Raw genomic sequence first — 24,466 nt, forward strand, 5'->3', positions numbered from 1 at the left:
ACAATAAAAAACACCCAAACTGCCTCCATCAGAATTACTTAAAGGTATTCATGCAAGGTGGCATATTCACCATTAGGCTTCAAAGAAATGTTAAAACTCTGTGAGTCCCATGAGCAGAACACCAATATTTAATTGTAGCCTTCAGACTACGTTTATAAAGCTTTATTGCATTTTAATTTCTTTGCAGATTAGCAAATCATTCTTTGGCCTGCCCCAATTATCAGCCCAGAACAACTTACTGACATACCAACTGTCCACAATCTCTGGAACATGGGGCATTTAACAATTCCTGCACAATGGTCCATTGCCAATGAACAGGAATTCTTATTTTGCAAAATAAAAACACTAAACTTCTTAAAATAGACATTCCAGTTCAGAAGGCCAGTCCTACACCCAAAATTAACCCCATAGATGGAGTATTTTGCACACCCCACAAATCATCTCAAAGTACACTTTGGCCCTTACAAAAGACAAGGACCACTGCCAAACCCAATCTAATATACTATCCCTCAAGCCCATGGCCAATGGCCAGATTGTTTTATGCCTGCCACTATCCATTCCCACAGACCAACTTTCCTCCCCCATCCTATACCCCAGACAATCTGGCTACTGGCCATGTCCAGAAGGCAACTTTGCACCCCAATTTGCACCACCATTTCTCATTTCACACATCGTGCAACCACAAATAGTCTCTACAATCCCTCTGGCTAGCTTCCAGACAGGCACACTGTCTACAATCCCTGAGGCATGTCATAAACCATTTTGCAAACACCACTAAGCATCTCAAAGTACACTTTGCCCAGTGCCAACTTAAATCCTTAGACAGATTATATTACACACCGCACTAATCAACTCAAAGTCGACATTCGTCATTGCAACATGACAGGCCCACTCCCAACATCAATCCCATATATCATCCCTGATGGCCATGGCCAGGCGCTGTATCCACAGATCAACTTTGCACCCCCTTCCAATACCCCAAACAATCTAGTTACTTGCCATGTCTACAAGTCAACTTTGCACCCCCTTAATGAAACTAGGACCCAGAATCACATTTCCCCATCTGTAACATAATAAAACCAACCCCAACATACATACAATCAATATACATCATGGCCATGGTCATCGACCAGATACTTCGGGACGTGGCTGCAACTTAATATGACCACCAGCCATACCCACTGACCAGCCTTCTTTAACAAAACCATGACCCACATTCATGTTTACCTATCTGTAACACCAGGGACGTCATTTCACCGAAATGCCATAGGTAGCGGAAGTGACATCACACAACCCTTGACCCCCTGATGACATCACCGGAAGTGATGTACTTTGACCCCACCCCAAAGTGATATCGTGGGTATCGATGGAACACAACATTTCACCCTTTCACAAAACATGAAGTGGCATCACATAGCATTCTACACTACGAAAAATATAGTTAGGATATCACTATGTGATGTACATTCATACAAGAATAGGCCCATATTACCAAATTACTGTGTATGCAAGCAGACGTCCATGACAATGATGTGTTATTATATAGCACTTACGCTTAAGCGTTTTATATAGAAAAAATATACACCCAATATCACCCAAGCTGTTGGTACTCATTAATCGACCTCAGAAGGATGAACGGCTGAGTGAGGCGTTTAAGAACAGACTAAATCAGTGACTCACCCCTGAAGTGTGCCTGAAATAAACATTTAATGAGGTCAGCAATTATTGTATAGAATTCCAAAAAGACACATTATTTGGTATTCCTAGTCTTTCCTATTTAGGGTCAGTGCTGAAAGTGTTAGACTTGTGGCACTCCTGTTCTTATTTTTCTTCTTTTTTTAAGGGGCCTGAACAAGAAAGCCAGCCACCCCAGAAGTAAAGAGCCACAGCCCAGGAGCTTGCATTACTAAAAAAAATAAAAAAATAAAAAAATAAAAAACATTTTTTTTTTTAGATGTCGCAAGGGAGACCACAGAGGTTGCAAGGGAGACCTCAGAGGTCGCAGTTGCGACCCCTGGTGACCACCAAATGACGTCCCTGTGTAACACAATAAAACCCATCCCAACATATATAAAATCAATACACATCATATAAATCAACATGAATGTGGCATCAAACTCCAAGTATAGTAAATGCAGTGGTGTCCATGAACAGCAATATATTCCTCAGATGTATTCCACTGACCGAGACCATGAAAACAAAACCATCAACTTTGAATAAAACATAAAGCTCGTTTCTTCCCCAAAACAAACATTTTCTGCACCTTCCTACTCACCATAACCTCCCCAGGGACACTTTCATGATCAACATAAGTCTAAATATGGTCCACCCAACGTTTGCCCACCTGCAATTACACCAAATGCGTTTTTTCCAATTTAATTTAATGTATTTATTAAATATGCATTTAGCACACTTGGCTTTACATATTACATACATACAAAACATCAATAAATCTATTTGCACTTAACACATTTAAAAAAAGTTTTCAAATACCCACTCATACATATAACATTCCTAATGACACATTTTTTAAAACCATTAAAATTAGATTATAAAATGTCATCATATGATAGATTAAATTAATATCATTGCCTTCTAACAGGCATTGCCATATTTTTTCCATTTCAGATGTTGTAGAGGTGTTATTATATCGTTTTTTCCAATTTGTTTTGTGGCAAAATGCATATGGCAAATGGAAATGCATATGGCAAGTGGGGGAAAGGTATATATGGGGGTGGGCAGTGGGCGTAGTAAGTGGGGGTGGGTAGAGTCTACCCTTGCATTATGCTGCTAAGAAAAGTGTAAAAATATGGGTTTTTTCATATTTTTCTACCACAGGGTTCACGGTCGCTCAGCATGGATCAAGAAACCAACATGGCGCCCAGTTGAAAAATAATTTGATGTACCTCAAGTTCCTTGGTTAATCAATTGGTGCCTCCGCCTGCAGCGAACATCACGCTTTTCCCTGATTGATCCCGAGTCATCCATGGACACCGAATCCTGAATTAAGTGTATGGACCAGAAAAGATATCACTCATTATTTCCACATTCTAAAAACACTTGATGGATTAACGATACAATTTTCTTTATTTCGACAGAGTGTCATAAAAGCAGCATACAATGAATAAAATGCAATACAATTGTTCAACAATTATACATGTACATTAAAAAGTATGCAGGAATATCACAAAAGTATGCATTTCATGATCACATTCTGGAGGAAACAGCAATGAATACAACAATAAAACATACTCCTAAAACCATGTTATATTCTTACAGTCTAAAATGTAAAAAAAAAAGGTATCCCAGATTCATGCCATGCAAATGCGATTTTTATTACAAAGAGAAAAATAATACATCTTCCATTCTATGTCTCAAATGTTTGTAGTAGTACGACCTCACATATTTTTTTATTATTTTACCCCACGATTGATCCATGCCCAAGTCATAGCCCTTATAAGTAGTTTACTTAGCCTGATGACAAGATAGTGTTCACCGATGAAGTTAGTCAACAGGAGATATTCTTGGATATTCCTGGAGGTTATTTCGACAAAGAAGTACATGGTGGCAATTAGATTGTAACTGTAGCTCTTTGTACTCTCTCTGTTCTTCTGTGACAGCAGTAAGCTACCGTTTAGGGCAGCTATTAAAGTCTTAGCCATGGGTATTGTGTTATTAAAATGACCCAGTGCATTTATCTTTATCATGCAATGCTAAATGTGAACCCGCCACAGCACGTCAATCGCATCAGGATGTACTAGGTAAGCTCTAAGAATAAAATGACGCAATGCTGCATCCAAATTGTTCCAGAGACAAAATGGGCTCTAGTTTAAGGTCGTCTTCTAAAAAAGAGAGATTTTATTCCAGGTGAGCAGCGAAATTGGGTGCAGATTGAGGCAGACCCAATCATTATTTAATGATATTATACTCTATGTGCCTCATTACACGGATGGCTGTGGACCAAGGTGCTATTAGCACTTTGGTCCATGTCGGTAAATCACTGGCACCGCCTTGGTGGAAAGGGGAATTACCGCCCTATTCCAAAGTTGGTGGGGTGGTAATTCCCCCTTCCCTCATTGCCCTTCCCCATTCCCATTTTTGCCCCATAGGGCATAATGGGAATGGGGAAGGTGGTAATTACGGCACCGCAAATTGCGGTACCGTAATTAGCTCCCTGGTCCCTTTGCGGGTTTATTTTTAACACCTGCAAAAAGCAGGCGTTAAATTCCCCAACCCACAAAGGGACCTCGTAGTAAGGCGGTAAGGTTTTACCGGTACTGGTAAAATACCGGTACCGGTAAACCCTTATCGCCGTCCGTGTAATGAGGCCCTATGACTCTGAGACTGCATGAGTCCTCAAACCCCTATATGGAAAGGCCGTACTTGGCAACTGCCACTGGTTTGGACCTGTACACATTAAGGGCCAGAGATACCGGTTGACATATCCACAAAACCTCTAGATTCCGCCTGCTGCCTCCTGTATTTTCTCACTTTCTTTTAGGACGTGAGCCTTCCCCTTAAAATGTGAAAGAAATCTAGCTCTCAGGCAATCAAACCCTAATCAAATCTTACTCGTTTACCTAGCTGGCAAACCATAATAACCAAGGTTTTTTCTGGAGACTTATAGCATTTGTAAAAATAGTAAACTGCATGAACTGGGAGTCGGCAGTGCACTGCCCATTGGCACGGGTCTTTATACATGCTGTATTTACCTTATGTATCTCAGAAAACACATTAGCCAGTGCCTCCGGACAATTAATGGGTCCGAGCATGTGCCATAATTTCCTTGCATTAACCTTGTCAAAGGCCATGCCTATGTTCGTGATTGCAAGATATATGGGTTCACAAGTGAAATGTGGTGATTGTGCTATGATTAGATACTGAATTTTGATCATATCCCACCAGATATATGATTAATTTGTACCTTATACCACCAGACCAGTGATGAGGCCCAAGATCTTCTAAAACCGATTCTGAGCACATCTGGCATGCTGATAAAATGGACCTTTCTTTATTAATTCCCAGAAGCTCTTCGAGTCTTTATTCAATGATGCCTCTAGTAAAGTAGGTCAGAGGGCCCTGTGCAATTCTATTTTCCGTGCTTTGATAGTTTCTTTATACATGGCTCGAGCAGCAATTATATTGGGTCTTTTTGGGGAGGGTTTCTTTTAACACAAAATTTGCACTATGCTGCCATTCCTCATACAAGTTTGGTGCAAATCCGACCAGCGGTTTGGGCTGTTGCCCGATGGCATACATTTAAACAATGGAGGCAATAGTTAATTTTCATGTAATATCATTGAAGGCATATGTCATGAGTTAAGTTAATATTTATATTATTAAATTGTATGTGTGCTAAATTTAATTGCAAAGGTTATTTTGTTAGTAAAGTAGTACGCAGTTGCTAGCTTTGCATATGCTCTTCCTATTGTTGCATAATTGTTATGTACATTCCATGCAGTACGTGTTTGATAGATTTGAGTATTATCTTGAAATAGTTGTCTTAGTGTTTGTGTTCTTTAAGGGTTTGCAACGTTTATTCTTTTTGTTAAGTAGTATGCAGTTGCTAGTTTTGTGCACGCTCTTCCTATAGTTGATATGGGTGCATACGTTTTGTAATTGGTCCATGCCTTATGCAGTTATTGTTGTAGTGTGTACGCAGTTGCTTCATGTCCCACAAAGTTGGTGTTGTAGGGTTTGTTATAAGGCATAGTGTAGGTTTCTGCATACAGTAGCCATCCCCTCGAATGATTCTACATATACAATCCCCTCTGCCTTGCCAGTATCCGTTCTCTTCAGGGGGGGTTTAAATTCGGGGAAGAAGATAATGTATTTAACAAATGTCCCCAATATAATTTAACCCCACTGCCCTCCTCCGGGTCTTGTTGCTTTCTCAAGTACCTCACCTCTGCCATTCCCCATCGCTGTACATCTAGAAGCTATTGCTTTATTGACGGACCACTAGCACTTTTTTCAAGATATCGCAACTCTACGTTTAGCCAGGACCATCATAAATTGAGCCATACTATTCCGTATTTTATGACTTTTCTTCCCCAGGATCAATGTCCACAAACAGATTATTGGAGTGTGTGTAAAAGTGCTACCTAGCAAAGCATTGAGACGCTCCATCACCCCTCCCAGTATATAATTATGACTGGGTATTCCCAGATCATATGCCGGAAGCCTGAAGAACCCACCCTACATCCAGGGCGTTCATGTGATATTGAAGGATTGATGATATGCAACTTCAGTGGTGTCATACACACTCTCTGTAAGTAGTTACATTGTATGAACTGAAACCTTGCATTTCATGGCACTTTCTTTACCTACACATCTGGATCCGAGATTGAGAAACACACATTTTTTTCCCATTATTCCTCTGTCAGTCTTGCATTCTGCAGGGCATTGTATATCCTGGACATGTTCTTCCTCCAATGCCCTAACGTCAACAGTGTGGGTGCCACAGAACACCCCTCCGGTTCCTCAGGAATGCAGTCCCACAATTCTGCCATCTCTTAAGCACTTTAGAATGTTTGAGAAAATGGCTATTCGAGATGCTGTTTGTTGGTCTTCACTGGTCAAATGTCACAAAATTCCCTCCCTCAAAAAATCACCCAATACCTTACAGTTCCGTTCAGTCAGGGTAGCCAAACCTATGCTCCTCAATACCACCAATATCCTCATATTAAAACTCAATAGTAGATCTGCTCCATATAACCATTTAACCTTCCGCTTTGTCAAAAATCTCATCCAAGCCTCCCGTACAACCTGAAAAACATTTGTGGTACCTTTCCTGCTATGCGGTTCAATAACAATTCAATTGCTTGTCTATGACCTGGCATGCCACCCAGCTTCCTGGTATTTTCACCCTCCGAGGATGCATTCCACAGGGTCATTTATTGGAGCTGTATTGACAAAATTTTTAACTCAAAACAAGGTAAGTATAGCCTCCCGTTTCATGTTTACGTTGTAGTGTACCAATGGCTACTGTAAGAAACCTGAAGGTGTCTGCCTGTCTTGTCTGGGGGATCGGTCATCCAGGTGGGCAGGACACAGTCATTGCTTTTGGATCCAGTTCCTGGGGGTGGACCAGTGTGGGAGGATCACCTGGATGTGGGGTCTTTGGGGAGTGGGAAACTGACGGGTGAAACGCAGTATTCACCTTCCTTAAACACCTTTTTCCCATCCTACCACATAGTATATTCCAAAACCTTGCCCCACCCCCTTTTGCACAACACGAAATACAACGACTAACACTAGAGCCATATACCTGACATGTCCCAATACAATGGGCAGGCAAAGTCAGGCAATTGACCAGAATAACAGACACCTGACGGCCCTTTCCCTTCTCCACAGTGATACAAGGTGGAGCACAAGAGCACAGGATGAGCAAGGCAGTCCGCACGACATGAGAGCTAACTCAGTCTGGCAGTTCAAGAGAAGGCAAATTATGGCACAAGTCGATAGGCTACCAAGGGGAGGAGTGACCTTGCCCTTATCGACAGAGACCCATGAAGCCTCGAGAGAAGGAATCACAAGGCCAGGAACAATAGCCTACGTGTGTTGCAGCAGATGTCCACGGTACCCGGGTGCCTCCTTCGCTGACAGCCAAGCTGGGGAGAGACGCATGGCCCAGTGGTACAGGCAAGAAAGCAAAGCCGTTCATCACAATCGGTGAGTCGAGGGAAGAGCCGATAAAGAAACTGAACTGTCTTCAAAGTAGCAAAAGGCTAATTGAACTTTGAGTACAAAGAACGATTAAGAGAACAGGAGAAATCCAGCAGAGCAGTGTCAGGCACCACGTGGGTGCGCGCTCATGGTGATTACCCTATTGTGGAACTCCAAGTCCCTGAAAGTCTTGGGAGCAAGGAGAGCAGACTGGTCAAAGTGGTTTTACGAGGGTCATGTAAAAATCCTCTGTACAGTCAAAAGTCTTTGACTGACAGATGATCGTGAAGCGAAAGGGAAGTGAAGCCCACGTGGTAAAAGTGAATGCATTAATTGTGCATCGTAAAGGTTGGCCAGCGTGAACTCACAGGAGGGAAGCCAACAAGCAGGGGTGAACCCTCAAGGGTTGTTCAAAAGGACATTAAGATTCATGAAACCAAGAGACATTATAAAACGAAGAGAAGTGGAGTATCCCACTTGTCATTTGGGGTCCGAACCCGGCTGAGGGAGATCTAAGGGTGAACAGTCATCACCCAAAGGTCATTGAGAAAGGAACTGGTTATTTGATTTATTGAGCAAGACTGTGAGGGATCTGTGCCCATAAGAGGGGGACCCAGGGTTGAAGCCATCACCCAAAGCCATACGTGAAACAGAACTTTTCTGTTCATTTGTTGAACCTATCATGCCCCGAGGGCAAGAGACTTTTTATTGGAAATAGACTTTAAACCATCGGAGAACCTGATAGCTGGAGCGGAACTGTCGGCTCGTTCTGGAAAAGCTCAAGTATGTTCTGTGCTCATGAGACCCGCCGTATCCAGAGCTAAAAACGTGGAAAGGGAGACCCCTGGCAATCACATCCTGACTTGTTATTTTGAGAATACTTCTTTCTTTATTGAAACCCTATCCCACACTTCTTTTGTATTTAGCATAAGGATTGGCAATAGGTTTTTCTCACCATACCTTTTTATTTGGACATAACGCCAGTAGGAATGCCTTATTTTCATTTGATGTTCAACACTTGCTCCCATCTTAGATTTAGGTTTAGTTTAGGCGTTTTTAAACACTGCATTTACAGTTTAATGAACACCCTTGAACTGTGATCACTTGTGCCTGTCTTTACTGTTGCCACCATGAGTTCCTTACACTACACTTTGCCTCCCTGTATTTCAAAACGATTCACCTAGCTTCTCATCAAGCATTCTGAAAAAGATCCTCATTATATAAGGAATAATTGTAAAGAAATAGAATAATCAAGGGGAGCCACCATCTTACATAAGGCAACCCTTCCCATCAATGGCAGGGTAGCATTTTCCCAAAAATGTACAGCATCCCCAATACCGTATAATGCCCATCCTATATTATGCACAAATGTCTCCTTCACCATATGGAATATCTGGACCCGTACACCGAAATCTGGAAGACTTTCACTCCTTGTGACACGTAGGGAATAGTCTTGATTTTTCACAATTAATTTGAAACCCCAACACTTTACTGAGGTTACCCAGGCCTTTCAATATAATCAGGATATTCTCTAGTGGATCATTTACATATAATAGAATGTCATCTGCATATAGTGAGATGTGAGTCACGCCCCCTACTGAAATACCAGTTTCACTAATATACATCCAAAAATATATGACCATGGGTTCCATTGCCATTGAAAGTAGAATAGGCGACACCGGGCCGCCGTTTCTTATGCCCCTTTCTACCACCTATTGTGGAGGCACTCTGTCCCCCGTTTTCACTCGTGTCATCGGGTTAGTATATAGTAGCTTCAACCTTCACATAATTGCTACCCCAAACCCAAATGCCTCCAAAACTCTACAGAGCCATGGCCATTTCTTTCTTTATTTATTACATTTGTTGATAGCGCACCGACCCAAAAGTATCACGGCGCAAGTTTAAATTACTGTACAGGCAATACAGTGATTTGATGGTAAGACAAGCATTAGGCATATTTGTTGAACAGTACAGTTTTCTGTTTTTTCTGAAGACTAGATAAGAGGGCTCTTCTTGGATACATGACGGCAGAGCGTTCCAGATAGTAGGAGCTATAACAGCAAAGCTTGCTCCGCCTGCACTTTTTCTGGTGAATCTCTGTGTTTCTAGAGATAAGGCACTGGAGGAATGAGGATGTAGGCACCATGGTTTGACACTTTTTGAGATGCACTGGTTCAGGTAGGTGGGTGCATTGTGTGATATGTTTGAAGAGCTGTTCCAGTACATATTCACGTTTTAGGAATGGCATTCAAAATAAATGTGCTTGATTCATAAAACCATTGATACTTTTCAGCATATTGGAATTGAAAATTGAACTTGGATCAAAGTACATCAATTGTCTGTTTGAATGATCATGAAAGAAGGGGTTCCTCATTGGTGGAAACATAACAGAGACCCTGGTCTATATTGAAGACTGGGCAGTGTTTTGAAAGTATTTTACAATCATATTTCTGACATATTGTGGGGAAGAGGTTGCATGAAAAATTATTATGCATGTTCATAATGGCATATGAAATAGACACAGGCATCATAACCAGATGCTTCGGAGCACCATTGGTGGGTTATATTGAGGATTAGGCATCATGCTGAATCTACCCTACAAAGCAAAACTGGTATAAATTAATTTGTTCTTTGTGGTTAGCTATACCACCTTAACTCTGAGCTCACTGTTTATGTTGAATTTAGAAAAGTAATCTAAGACAGTGAAAAAAGAAAGGAAGAACCCTTTCAGAAAGTTTTACTTTTTCTAGTTGACCACTCATATGCAACATTGTGTCTGAGTCATCCATAGCTTATCTTATGAGCACATTGTTGTCATCATATATAGCAGGGGTCCCCAACCTTTTGTGTGCAATGAGCAAAATTGGCATATCAAATTAAATGGTGAGCAACATCAATTTTTCGACGGAACATATCGGCGCACAGTTGGCGGACAAATTGTTTGCAACACAAATTAGAAATGTAACAAAGTTAAAACTGTGTATAGAACATTTAATTTGCAGTACTTAATAGTTATCTAGACCACGTGTTATTCTAGTCAAGGAAATGTGGAAGGCCTTTAACTTAATTTGACATTTAGTGATTTCCAAGAAATGTTGAGGAGATTGAGTGGTCAGTAGTACATTTTTAGACATATAGGACCAGTTCAGCTGTTCAAAAATAGAGTAGGAGTAAGTAAACATTACCAGGGGTTTCAGGTTCCTGAGCAAAATATTAGTGCAAATGTATGGACAGTAAAAAGGGCCACAAACGGGGCACTGATTTTTCGGATCTACTGAGATTTTGCCTAAGAATTTATGGGATCTTTAATGGCAAATGGTGCATTCCTAAGCATACGAGATCAGCAATACTGTTCCACAGTCATTGATGACTGTATTGTGGATGTTTTTTTCTTCAGGAATGTTATGAAATGTTACATTTCTTATTGAACAACGAGTAAACACAATCCTCTGGAGTTCATTTTCCAATGGCCAGAGTAGGCACCACGAAGAAGATATCTGACAGCCAGAGCGGCTGGTTGGCGATGCCTACGCTCGAAAAGGAGGCATTGGAAAGAATTACTAATTCACAAGAAATAAAGATATTCTCTTAAAACTGTTGAACAGTTCAGAGGCCACAAAGGAAAGCGAGAGTTTGTTTGAGTCTTTAGGAGAAACTTTCCAGGACAGAGCTATTGGCAAACCATGCCCCCAAGGTTAGGAGCTCCAGGTTATAGAAAGGGATGCACCATGGTTCGATGCAGAATGTAGAATCTCAAAAAGAAAACTAAACCATGATTTAATGAGGGGTGTGTACACTGCTGGTCAGATTTATAGTTTCAAAATGGCATAAAAAATTGCCTTAAGTTAAAAATAACTTTATTGGATTGGAATACAGGGAAAATTGATTATGAAAAATGTGGGAATGCATTTACCGTATCTGCCCATTAACCATGTGCCAGATGGGCACAGTATCAAACGATTACCATTTTTCCACTAGGACACTATGTAATATAAATACAGGTGAAACCAAAATGAATGTTGTCGATAAATATGGTGGCATCAAACACAAACTTCACTTGTACAGAAAGTGTGCATGCACATTATTTAATAAATGAAAGTTGGGTATGCATACCACTTCCTTGTCCACTATGCTCATACTAGCTGTACCAAGGAACGGAATAGGCCAATTTTCTCCATGACACAAACATGGTTCAAATAATGTACTCATTAATACATTTATCAGCTGGGCAAAGTAACTGGGGATGACAGGGTTTTAGCAATGAGACTACCATAACTAGTAAGGACATTTACTGTAAAATTATGTGCATGGTGGCACCAAACACAAATCTTGCATGTATAAAAATAAGCCAGCTGGAAACACAGCGGCTCATTGGCCAACATTCTTGCACAGTCCGGGACTCTGTACTGACTACAGTGCTACGGAGGTCTCATCCATTCAGCACCTCCTTCTAGGCCTCCACACAATGGTCCAGAGCAACTGGCGAGCAACAATTTAGGGTGCTGCGAGCAACATGTTGCTCCCGAGCTACACGTTGGGGATCCCTGTGATACGGCATTTATAACGCGCCTATACTCAAGTGTTTCGAGGCGCGATGAGGCAAGGCATAGGGAACTGAGGGAAGACACACAGCGATCTTACTAGGCCAGGTATCCATCAGATCGCGCAAGTGCATGGGAAGGGGGAAAGGGAAAAGTGCGTGGGGGAAGGGAGAGGGGAAAGTGCAGTACATGGGATAGTAGAATAAATAAGATAATAGAACGGCCAGATCGTGGCGAGTGCAGGTAAGAGCAGATATAAGTGCTGGTAGGGGGACTGTAGGGATACAGAACAACAGTCTCCAGGTCTGGGGGTTGCCAGGGAGGCAGTGCAGTTGTGCAATTGGTGGGGCCTGGGCCCGAGATCAGAAAGGGTGGCCAGGTAACCAGTGCGGTTTCAACCAGGAATTCAGCAGGGAAGAGGGGGAGAGAAGGCAGAAGCAAAGAGGAAGGTTTTGAGGTGCTTCCAGAACCTTAGATTGTTCTCCTCAAGTTTCAGGGAGGCAGGAAGGCTGTTCCAGAGGGAGACACCTGCCGAAGAGAGAGATCTACCACCAACTCGTTGCTTAGAGAAGCGACTGACCCTGAGGGAGTTGGAGGAGGATGATCGAAGAGCTCGAGAAGGAAGATAAAGGAGATAGATTCAGATACAGATAAGTAACATTCCCATAGACCTACACCCAGACCCACCACACACATACACACTTCACATACACACTACACACAGACACAAAATTCAAATATACAGAAAGAACAGATTGACACTGCGGGCATGTGGCAATTGCCATGGATATGACACACTTACCGTAAAAAATGAAAAGGATGGAATGATGTGAAAATGAATACCTTTTTTCAAGAAGTTTGATTTACTTCCTACATTAAGGCAAATTGCTGCAGTAGCATGTCTCGTCCATGTAGTTCAAGAACTTGGTTATTATCCTGGAGTGCTTCTCTCTGCATTACATGTAAAAGGATGTTGTGACCACGGCCAATGATAAAGCACAGGGGCACCTTCTCATTGCCTAGATTGCCTAGTATCCATTTCCATGGAAATTCGTCTGACATCCGTCCTTCCATTCTTTCAGCTGTGACCCTTATGGTCCCATGCCTCAACAACAGCATCCACTCTTTCCCCAGCAAGTCTCTGTTATCATTGGTGACTTTTGTGGTCATTAGCCTTACTAATAAAACCTTGACCCCTGATACGTTCTGTTCACCATTGATGACTTTACTATCCCATTCTCATCATTAGTAAAAAGACTGTGAGTATATCTGGATGCTTCACTGTCTCTCAATCGCCCAAGTTAATGCCATCGCCTCCTCAGCAGCCTACACCACCAAAGTCATTACACGCATACAGACCGTTCCTCCCCCCCGACAACCGTTTAACCATTGCTTGAGCAATCATCAGCTCCAGACTTGGCTATTGCAATGCACTTTTCGCAGGAACCTCCACCCGAAACATACAGAAACTGCATGTCATACAGAACAATGCCTTACATGCAACCCTCAACATCCCCAGGCAAACCCATATCCCCAAGGCAAGAAGAAATACTCATTGTTTAACCGTGAAAGACAGGACCACTTTCAAAGCACAAGCGAGTACTCATATGTGCCTCTCCAACTCACCACTGTCCTACCTTTCAAAGAAGTTTACCAAAGTCCAATCAAGGAGACCTATCAGAAGCATGTACACTCACCGACTGTCCACACCTACATTCAGACTTGCCAGATCCAGCTTCCCTGTCATTGCCACTAAACTTTGGAATGCCCTCCTACTCGGCCTTCTGGAAATGCCTGAAAACCTGGCTCTTCATGTAGGGCAGCAGCTGAGCCTCCCGCTTGTCTGTGCTAAACTTTTCCATCCTCAAATAAGATATGTAACCATGTCTGTGCAGCTTGGATTTAAACTGTAACAGCATCTATGTAACCTAATCTGAGCTATTACCGTGCCTTGATGCCTCTGGGCTTAGTGCGCTATATAAATGTAAAAATAAATAAATAGTGTTACTAAAGTGAAAAAGTAAAAGGATGGAAATAAATGGAAATAATTACACCAATGCCTGGTGTCTGAAAGAGTGATGAAAACACTTTGTGAAGTTTATGTAACAGTTGTCACCAACATCCGCCAATCATATAAAATTCATTCCCTCACCTGTGTTGTAGAAATATGTGTATTGAACTTATATAAAACAATCTCACTTATTATTCTCATGATCTGGATCACATTCTGCATACATGGTGATGCTTTCTCCACACCTAATGCGTGATATTCACTAACATTGAAGGACATGTATCAGAACAACAAATCCTTAACTGTAATCAAAAGGAAGAGTTTACATATATATGTATTACTGAAGAGACAGAGAAGTTACCTATTCTTAGTGTAAACTACTACTCAGGAATAAGCTCATAAACCTACAGTTACAGTATACATCATATTGGAACATACTTGCATAGTTATGTCCATATTAGGGTTAAACATATTATGGTTATACACAAAAAAAACAATTTTATTGCATCGAAGGAATTGAACAGAATTTACATATAGAGCATATACAAAGACAATGGAAACATTATAAACAATATAAATTGAACTCTTCATTGACTCCTTTGGGATGCACCGTATCCAATGAGTGGATACAGTGAATTTCTCTCTGCATCAGTTTCATAGATTTGTTATCTGCTCTGCCTGATGTACGGACTACTTCTAAGACCACAAACCTGATTTTGGATAGGTTGTGCTATGTTCCCTAAAGTGTCTTCACATTGGGGATTTTAAGTTATGGGTGTGAATGTGAGATGTATGTTCCAGCGACCTTTCTCTTGTGCACCTGCTTGTCTGTCCCACACATAGTAGTCCACATGGCCATTTTATTACATGTAAAACTCTAGTGCTCATACAAGTTGCAAAGTCCCTAAGTGCGACCTTCAGGCCTGTGTGAGGATGTTGGATGGTGCTGCCCTTAATGATATTGTTGCAGTTGCTACATTCCAGACATGGAAATGTACCTTTCTTCCGTGTGGTCAGAGATTTGTGTGTGTCTGGGTGGGTTCTTTCTGCTCTCACACGTTCTTCCATCTTCTATATGCCGTCATTGAAGGTCATGGAAACAACTTCTGAAGAAGTGGATGTAAGTATTTCCAATTGTTACAGATGATGCTTCTTAAATGGATATTTTGGCTCAAACTCTGAGATTTAAAGGCAGGGAATCCCCTTGTCTCTGGATGTAGGATGTAGTAAAGACACTTTGTGAACTGAATCAGCCTTTTGATTAGCTAGTTCTAGAATATCAGAGGGATGCCCTCTTGACATACATTTTTATTTCTGGTTAGTGTACTCCTTATCAAGAGATTCTGTGTTAGTGATTATTCTCTTGATGCATAAGAATTGACTATATGGGAGATTTTACAACATCTGTCTAGGGTGAAAATTTGCATAATGTAGAGCAGGGGTCCCCAACCTTTTGTGTACAATGAGCAAAATTGGCATATCAAATTAAATGGTGAGCAACATCAGTTTTTCGACGGAACATATCGGCGCACAGTTGGCGGACAAATTGTTTGCAACACAAATTAGAAATGTAACAAAGTTAAAACTATGTATAGAACATTTAATTTGCAGTACTTAATAGTTATCTAGACCACGTGTTATTCTAGTCAAGGAAATGTGGAAGGCCTTTAACTTAATTTGACATTTAGTGATTTCCAAGAAATGTTGAGGAGATTGAGTGGTCAGTAGTACATTTTTAGACATATAGGACCAGTTCAGCTGTTCAAAAATAGAGTAGGAGTAAGTAAACATTACCAGGGGTTTCAGGTTCCTGAGCAAAATATTAGTGCAAATGTATGGACAGTAAAAAGGGCCACAAACGGGGCACTGATTTTTCAGATCTACTGAGATTTTGCCTAAGAATTTATGGGATCTTTAATGGCAAATGGTGCATTCCTAAGCATACAAGATCAGCAATACTGTTCCACAGTCATTGATGACTGTATTGTGGATGTTTTTTTTCTTCAGGAATGTTATGAAATGTTACATTTCTTATTGAACAAAGAGTAAACACAATCCTCTGGAGTTCATTTTCCAATGGCCAGAGTAGGCACCACGAAGAAGATATCTGACAGCCAGAGCGGCTGGTTGGCGATGCCTACGCTCGAAAAGGAGGCATTGGAAAGAATTACTAATTCACAAGAAATAAAGATATTCTCTTAAAACTGTTGAACAGTTCAGAGGCCACAAAGGAAAGCGAGAGTTTGTTTGAGTCTTTAGGAGAAACTTTCCAGGACAGAGCTATTGGCAAACCATGCCCCCAAGGTTAGGAGCTCCAGGTTATAGAAAGGGATGCACCATGGTTCGATGCAGAATGTAGAATCTCAAAAAGAAAACTAAACCATGATTTAATGAGGGGTGTGTACACTGCTGGTCAGATTTATAGTTTCAAAATGGCATAAAAAATTGCCTTAAGTTAAAAATAACTTAATTGGATTGGAATACAGGGAAAATTGATTATGAAAAATGTGGGAATGCATTTACCGTATCTGCCCATTAACCATGTGCCAGATGGGCACAGTATCAAACGATTACCATTTTTCCACTAGGACACTATGTAATATAAATACAGGTGACACCAAAATGAATGTTGTCGATAAATATGGTGGCATCAAACACAAACCTCACTTGTACAGTAAGTGTGCATGCACATTATTTCATAAATGAAAGTTGGGTATGCATACCACTTCCTTGTCCACTATGCTCATACTAGCTGTACCAAGGAACGGAATAGGCCAATTTTCTCCATGCCACAAACATGGTTCAAATAATGTACTCATTAATACATTTATCAGCTGGGCAAAGTAACTGGGGATGACAGGGTTTTAGCAATGAGACTACCATAACTAGTAAGGACATTTACTGTAAAATTATGTGCATGGTGGCACCAAACACAAATCTTGCATGTATAAAAATAAGCTAGCTGGAAACACAGCGGCTCATTGGCCAACATTCTTGCACAGTCCGGGACTCTGTACTGACTACAGTGCTACGGAGGTCTCATCCATTCAGCACCTCCTTCTAGGCCTCCACACTATGGCCCAGAGCAACTGGCGAGCAACAATTTAGGGTGCCGCGAGCAACATGTTGCTCCCGAGCTACACGTTGGGGATCCCTGATATATAGTATCACTTATGACATGCAAACACCCAAACATGTTCTTTTCTGAGCCAATGATTCTTTCTGAAACTGACAACAGATTCTGTATCTGTTTCTGTATCACATATAGGGAAATAATACTTGTAATATAAACTGTGACTTTGTCACTGAATTGACCCTTATGCACTAAACAGGCAATTTAAATTCAGGAGAAAAAATATATGTATATCCCTAGATGATGGTGCTGTGCTGACCATCTAATACGGATAGAAAAAATTGTGACAAATCCCAGGATGTCGTCACTGCCTCCATGGGGGAAGCCCCTTTCCATGAGGCCAGGGAGGTGAGGCCGCAATACGGTTGTCAGCCTCGGGGTGGTACTCAACGGGTGGATCTCATGGGGAGGGAAACCCCATATGAGACAAGGGACGACACTTTGGGAGAAACGCGGTACAGTTCCTTTACACCCCAACCTCCCGCACCCTGTGGTCCTGCACAGGACACAATAACCCCACACACTTCCATGTATATCTGCAGAATAGACAATGTGACTTCCCTAAGAAACACTGAGACGATGATGAACATTGAGTACAGGGATGACTGCAGAGTAATGTGGACATCTCCACCGAACTAGTACAAATGCACTAGTCAATCTGTGTCAAGCGAGTCTGAATGGAACAGAAAATGGCAGGACGGTCTCTGTAGAGGGAGAGGCCCTCCCAGGAGAAAGTGGGCGATTCAAATTTAGCTTGAGGAGCTGGGACACCAATAGTGCCAAGAGCGGGACACTTGGTCACTGGCAGAGGCACCCCTAACCAGTCTGCTGTGGTACAAAGATGGAGAGAAGCAGATGCCTGGGCAACCAGACAAACAAGAAGGCTGGAGCACCTGGAGAAGCCGAGATGTGCTGTCCAGAATTGGGGAGTAAGTGCGTAACTGCTGCAGTCCTCTGGAAGCAGCAGAAGGAAGCCAATCTTGCCCAAAGCACATGCAGACAACCAAAGACCACCAATAAGCTGTCCAGAGAGGTTGGGGAGACCAGGACGGTTGGCAGGAGAGCTGAAAGGATGGAGGATTACAAAAGACAGGTCTGGAACATATGCCGAGCCGTAGGCCTCCAACAAGATCTTCATAGTCACAGTAGCTGGTAGGCTACTGTGCCATCTGGACATAATTGCAGGGGAACCAAGTGGAAGTCACCCACAAATCTAATCAAGGCCCCCAGCAAGATCGTCATAGTCACATACCTCACAGGCTAGTATACCAGGCAAATAGAATCCCAAGAGTAACAACTGCATGTCTTGGACCTGCACCCACAGAGACAATCAAGGCCTCCAACAAGATCTTCACAGTAACATTACCTGGCAGTCTAGTATACCAGGATAGTATACCAGGTGAACAGAATCCCAAGAGAAATGAGTGTGGGGTTGGGACTCACACGAGAAGTTCAAGCAGAACAAGAGATTATTATAGTCTCAGTAACTGGTAAGGAGCCAAGTCAAGTGAAGCATCTGTGGAGAATAGCAAAGATAGAGAAGTGCAATAACTCTTCTTACCTAACCTATCTAAAGTATACTGAGAAGTAGTTGAAAGCCAAGAAAAGGGAGATATTCTCTTGGCACATGAAGAAGCCTGAGCCAGACCAAGAGAAGAGATTCATGTTCATGATCCAAAGGGCTCCAATTCGCAACTTTGCTTTCTTTAAGAACTTTGTATCCTTTGGAACTTTCTTTTGTCATACCATTTGGATCCTTAATTTATAGCTTGAAAAAGAGGTATACACTTGGGAAGGGAGTCATTCTCTCAGGCAATGGTTCCATTACCCACAGGAACTGTAAATCTTTATCCAGGAGAAGGAAGTCATTCTTCTGGACCAAGAATAGTGGTACCAGCTTTAGTTAAAGTGTAAGAGACGGAAATAGGTTTCGCGCAGGACGGTGGACTATTTACATTGGAAACTCCTCCTAGTATTAGGGAAAGTTAGGTTTCTCCTTTTCGTTTTGATGAATTTAAGAGTATTCCAAACCACTATGCCACTCCTGTGTCAATCTCCTCCTTCTGATCTCTTACAGAAATTGTCGTCCTAACTGCAACAATAGAAAACCATTTACAAGACATGTTCCAGCTTGACCAATTACTGGAATTGTAACCTTAATAAAAGAAGAACATTGATGCAGGGACCTCAAAATATTTTTAATTATGCCTTCTTTTGAATGTAACAGCAACACATTTTTTTTCCAGGGAAAGGCATTCACAGCAGATAAAGGATGTCCTTGAAAAAGTCGTTGACTGGTTTCTGCAACTATAGCAACTAAGTTGAATTCATCAGGGCCATAAAGCAGTCATAAGCCAAACGAAAGTGTCAATGTTATTAGCGTCTATTTGACTTATATTCTTGTTGTTTTCCAATCTTGTATGTTATTCTCTTTTCTTCAATTACTCTGAAAAACCAGAAGATAAAACAAATCTGAATGCTTCTGTTACAGTGGTGTACACTTGTCAATGGTGAGGTGGTAATATAAAGGGTTTGCCATGCATTCTAAGTGACAATGGACTAACCTCTTGCAGATAGGTTATGTGCAGAAAACTCATCAGTATTAGTTTAGTTAATTCATTCAGTTCATTTCAAGTTACATAATCCATTAGAAATTCAAAACCATAAAAGCCACAGAACACATAGAATAAAATGTCTGCCTAATCAACAGAGCACGTAATAGAATCCCAATATTAAGATGTGCAAAATCGAATAAGACCATGTGTTACTGACATGCTATTGTTTTGAGGACATTTTCAACACATTTGATCTTCTTTGCCATGTGCCCTTTAAATAGCTGGCACAAACATGGGTGACTTTAGCATCAATAGCAACAGTAAAGCAGGTCTCCATTGCCGCACATTACTTTCTCTCAATAAACAAATTCAATATATGTTCCCCATATGACTGTATGCAGGGCAAAACAAGACACAGTGAGGTAGTATTTACTTTTTTACCACAAACACAACAGTCATCAGATACACTTTTATTGCGTGCCCATTTGTTTTAAGGGGGAGGGCATTTAAACAAGCCTTAATCACCAGAGAAAGGTGATACAATTTAGTAACCACGGAAAGATACCAGGCAGCACCACTCAATGGGGCTAATAATAAATAAGTTAGAATTTTCACTAATTCGCTCACAAATATTTAAGACTTCATATGTGAGGACATGGTTTTTGAAATGCTCTCTAGATTCTCATAACTATTACCCAGCCCCACTTCCTGGAGATTCTTTTAAATAACCATTATAAACATTAATGTGCAGAGAGGGACAGCCTAAGGTCGTTCAGACCACTCCCAAAGGTCTCCGTGGCAAACCCCTTGCTTCTAAATACAACATTGGCACGTGCTCCCTGGAGTGCTGCTGCAGGGGTCTGGCTGAGATGAATAGACCACCTATGACCCGTTGCATTTTAATCCTTTGTTCAACATTATGGTCAGTATAGGTCAACCACTCAAGGAACCTTACCCCTAGGTGATCCATATAGTCACCGGTCATTGGCCCATTGCCTCTCAGATATATCTGGATTAATCTCTTCTTTTTCCTAAAGAAACACATTGCATAGTACTTTGCTGCATTCACCCTTAGGCCACGATGTGACATAACTCCACCATACTTATCAACCAGCAACTGCAGAGATCCAGGGGTCCTGGCCACTGGTGGAGCTTCCTCCGCAGGACTTGGATCAGGAGTCTTCTTCGTTTGCAGAGTGGTACATAATCTGCACTTGAGGCTTTTTATTAGGCAGCAAGGGAATTAACATGAAGGTTAAATAAAAGGGGTGCGACTACACGCCTTCTCTAACTCAAGTTCCTACCTCTATGGGCTCACTTAATTCACCCCTTTTCCAGAAGTGGATGCAAACTTGAGATTCAGTGTGAAGAATGTCCAGCACACTTATCAGGGGTTTCAAGACACCCATTTCACCTAAGGTATGCCAAAGGAGCCTACTTTTCACGTAGTCTAAAGCTGAGCATAGATCGATATAGGTCAGGTAGACAGGAGACCCCAAACCAGTGATGCATTTAGACAATATTAAATATGAGTTTAGGTGCCCAGGATGACTTGGGATGAGCGGTTAGTGGGGATAGAGAGCCAGTCCAGTGCCCATTCCGAGATACCAAGGGTTTCGTGGAGTCTTTGTATGAGGATGGAATGGTTGACTGTGTCAAAGGCAGAGGAGAAATTGAGAAGGATAAGAACATCTGGAGAGATGTAGTCCAGAGGTGTGAGCAGTTCTTCACAGGTGTTCAGAAGAGCAGTCTCCGTGCCTCTGGATGCTCGGAATCCAGATTGATGCTCGTGGAGACCCCCAACAAGTTCAGTGTGTGAGTTGAGTTGGAGCAAGGCCAGCTTCTCAAGCAGCTTTCCCAGGAAGCGGGTGATAGAAATAGGGTGGTTACTAGCAGGGCAAGTAGGGTCAGAGGATTTATTTTCAGGAGTGGGTGCACAAGGAAGTGCTTAAGGTGGAGGGGAATGATTCAGTGGCAAAAGAGTGATTGCAGAAGTCAGCGAGAGCAGGGGCAAGCGAGTCGATGCTATCCTTGATGGTCCTGGATGAGCATGGGGAGACTTGTTTAGAAGAGAGCTTCATGGAGCGGACAACTCTGGTAACTTCTTCATTTGTGACAGGGGAGAAGGAGGAGAAGGAGAAAGGAGGAGAGGGAAATGGAGGTGAGAGGGTGTGGAATGGGTTGTGAGGGAGTGTAGAAATGGTGGTCAGGATGTTCTGAGTTTTGGTGGAAAAGTGTGAGGCCAGCGCATTGACAGGATCGAGAAAGAAGGAGAGAAGGAGACTGTGGAGAGTGACTAGTTCAGCAGTGTTATTGGATGCGCCAGAGACCCATGCGTGTATGTGGGCTCTTTTCTTTGCACGGATGGCGAGTCTGTATTGCCTTTGGAGCAGGCAGCAGGCCCAATTGTCAGAGGATTGCTGGAGCATTGGAGGATTGGGTAGATTGCTTCAAGGGATTTGAGAAGTTCCCAATTCTTTCCTGACAACTACTTGAGAGTCAGGATTTCTTCCCCAAATGTTGGCACCTCCCTTCTGGCTTAGTAATCCTAAAATACTGTCACAGTTGGCCATAAAGGGGTGCATGCAACAGGTCTATACATGGGTGCAGTACTGATATCTAGGCAGGTCATAAGAACTTCTCTGTTTGCTGTTACCAACTTATTAAATAGCCAGTTCTCCTTCTCCTCCTTACACCTAGTATCAATCTCCTCCCATTCCTTTGTTTGTGTGAGAGAGAGGGGGTTATGGTGACCATCACATCCCAGTAATATTTCAAAGCCTCATATATTGTCCCATCACTTCCTTGGAATGGGTATGTAATCATCATGATGTGGAGTCTTGCATTATCAAATATATCATTGCCAGCATTATCAGAAGGGGAGCTAACATTTCTGGCTCCATAACATGGTCCATTAGAATATCCCATAGTATGAGGGGACCATTATTGGTTGTAAGGTCAGACAAACATGATTCTGGAATGGATAGAACCAGTCCCTGCTCATTTTCAATGAGCAGGTCTTCACCTATGCCCAACCTAAGGATAAAGTACCCCAATATTACTGGGGAGTCACATCCCTGTTTGGGGTGGTCTTTTAGAATTACTTGCTTCAATAACTGGAGTAGGACTACTGACCCATTTCCATTTTTATTATTACAAAAATGAACCAGCCCAGGGGGATAATTTCCCATAGCTTTTACCATCAGAGAAATAATGTTTGTGTTTGATTCCACAGATTGTTTTATAACCCATTCCAAATGTGCAGATATGTAAATTGGAAAGCCTGCAGAAGAGCGCCCTTTTTCCCAAGTGTAAAAGCCTGAAGGTTATAAGAAATGAAACCCTGCAGATGTTTTGGCTGCATCGACCATGTCTCCTGAAACCGGTTACCCTAATAGACATTAATGAAGTCCCACTGGGCATTATCATACAATTGCGCTTTGACCCAGCAATAGTCCACAAAACGATGTTCAGCTCAAAGTTTCTATTTGGGCCGTCATAGGATTTGTCCTACTGCTCACTTCATTAGTATGCTTAGACCCTGAAACTTGCGGTTTAGCAGCTGCTGCAGGTACATTCTTAATCAGGACCTCCTGTCAAACTATCTGGGCCAACCCACACAGATTCAAATCTGTTTGTAACTGATGGTCCAATGACACATTCCCTGCATTCTTTGACCATGTTAGTGAGCCACTGCAGAGTGACATTCCCTTCCTTCCTGGTACCAAATTTGGAATTGCGGTTGTTAAATTATCACTCTTACGTTTCTCTTACATTTCACCACCCAGTCTGTAGAAAAAACCTAATGACAGGAAACCAAAATCAGTCCTGGCTTTCCAACTATATGAACCCCGCCATAGTAGGTCTATTACCTCCAAGAGATGGTTTAATGTTGGAGTGACACAGTCCCCCTGAATATTCTTTTCACTATATCCTACTCATGATGAATGTCTCACCATCAAAAGATCCCTGCCCCTAAGGAGGGTAATGGCGGATATGTTACATGTGTAGTGCGCAACCTCATTCATTAGATAGATGGTATCTCAGTGAAAGAAAGTTCAATCTTCGGGGCATTAGCTAGCATCACCACCAGTGGGGTTGTCAGGGTTGCTAAATGCAAACTAAACTTAGTCTCAGTTCCCGTAAATCCATATATTGCCTAAACCTTCTCTCTCATGGGTAATGACCACCACCTCGATACTTTGAGTCCAAAATTGGGCCTAGCCTACCTTCTGTGAGCGGATGTTTGGTAAGATCAATAATCTTTGGGGATTTATGCCAGTGTTCCAGATATAGACTCTGTACTTATTTTCCTGCCACCACAATTATTTTTTACTTTTACTGAAGGTCTGTCTCCTGTTCCCATATTCTGGTCGAAACCTCCCTTTCCTTTAGCCCAAGTGGATAGACTAGTTCCCTTCAATGCTCCAGGTTCCAGGGTAGGTCCCTCTGTGTATCTTGGGGATTTTGACCCTCCTATCTGTGGACCTATATTATTAGTAGCCATTTCCTTTAATATAGCCCCAACAAGATGTTCCGTACACAACCCAATATGTGG

This window comes from Ambystoma mexicanum, chromosome 4p, assembly GCF_040938575.1.
Source record: "Ambystoma mexicanum isolate Mex_15411 chromosome 4p, UKY_AmexF1_1, whole genome shotgun sequence".
Lineage (NCBI taxonomy): Eukaryota > Metazoa > Chordata > Amphibia > Caudata > Ambystomatidae > Ambystoma > Ambystoma mexicanum.